General features: G+C 28.4%; 1 protein-coding gene across 1 annotated transcript in view; it reads right to left on the bottom strand.

Moving 5' to 3' along the window:
* Positions 1 to 324: 324 nt before the first annotated feature.
* LOC106873623 (UDP-glucuronosyltransferase 2A2) overlaps positions 325 to 987 on the bottom strand; it is an 11716-nt gene continuing 11053 nt past the window's right edge. Inside the window, exon 2 of the mRNA XM_014921072.2 lies at positions 325 to 906. The gene's annotated coding sequence lies outside the window, so the exon portion shown is untranslated. The remainder of the gene's footprint in view (positions 907 to 987) is intronic.

The raw sequence follows: 987 nt of genomic DNA, 5'->3' as shown, positions 1-987 counted from the left end.
TCTCTTTTTCGCATGAAAGCTGTCCTCTGATAAACATAAACAACTTTTATGACTGTCTGCCCACGCTATACTATGACACACTATGCCTGTGGATTAACTTTGAACACACCAACGAAAACTACAAAGAGTTTTGTTCAAAATGAGTCAAGCCTATCAAAATTAAAACTGCAACAAAGCATTTAAACCTTCACTTAGTAATTGATATAAGCGGATTCTTCTCTATACGAAAATGACATAACAAGTTGCAGGAAATCTTAACAATTTCGTCGAGGAAAACAGAGTGGAAGGAGACGGAAATATTGTACAATAAAATATAACAGCTAGTAAGGGCTTAAAATGAATATATTTATTACAAAATGAATAAGCAATTTATTAGAAATTTTGATAAACAGAACAGATTAAACATCTTCTTTTGATTATAAGAAAAATAATGGCCCTGTACTTTGACACGTGTTGTTTTCAGTGAAAGTGTTTATGTTTAATACGGAGATTCTATAAAATGTTTCAAGCAAAAAGAAAATACAATAAACTATATGACGTAAATCTTTAAAATCTACACCACATAAATATATCTACAGAAAATTTCCAAATTTCAATTGATTTTTTTTAAAATAAAATGTTTTTAACCTTCATTTACATACACCAAAAATCTGCCGTGATTTTTTTACATTGTTTGAAATTATCAAAGAAATTATTTTAGTCAGTCTTCGTTTTTTTCTTGCAACAAAACGAGAAACATTTTTTCACACTTAGATATATTAAATATATCAAAAATAATATTGCAGCAAATATAGGAACCAATACATCGATCATTAAAAATTCATACAATCGACTCTCTTGACATGGAGATTTTAGATATTCTCCACCGTATTTCAAGATGTGATCAATATGGCGGGTTGATTTGACCTAAAAAAAAGAAAAGATTTAGAAAGACATATGAATAAATTTGTGATTATATATTCGAATGATATTTGCGATGAAAAGAAA

The sequence above is a fragment of the Octopus bimaculoides genome, chromosome 11, assembly GCF_001194135.2.
Source record: "Octopus bimaculoides isolate UCB-OBI-ISO-001 chromosome 11, ASM119413v2, whole genome shotgun sequence".
NCBI classification, from domain to species: domain Eukaryota; kingdom Metazoa; phylum Mollusca; class Cephalopoda; order Octopoda; family Octopodidae; genus Octopus; species Octopus bimaculoides.
Note: the sequence above shows the minus strand (reverse complement) of the source record. Positions and strands in the feature narration are given on the sequence as shown.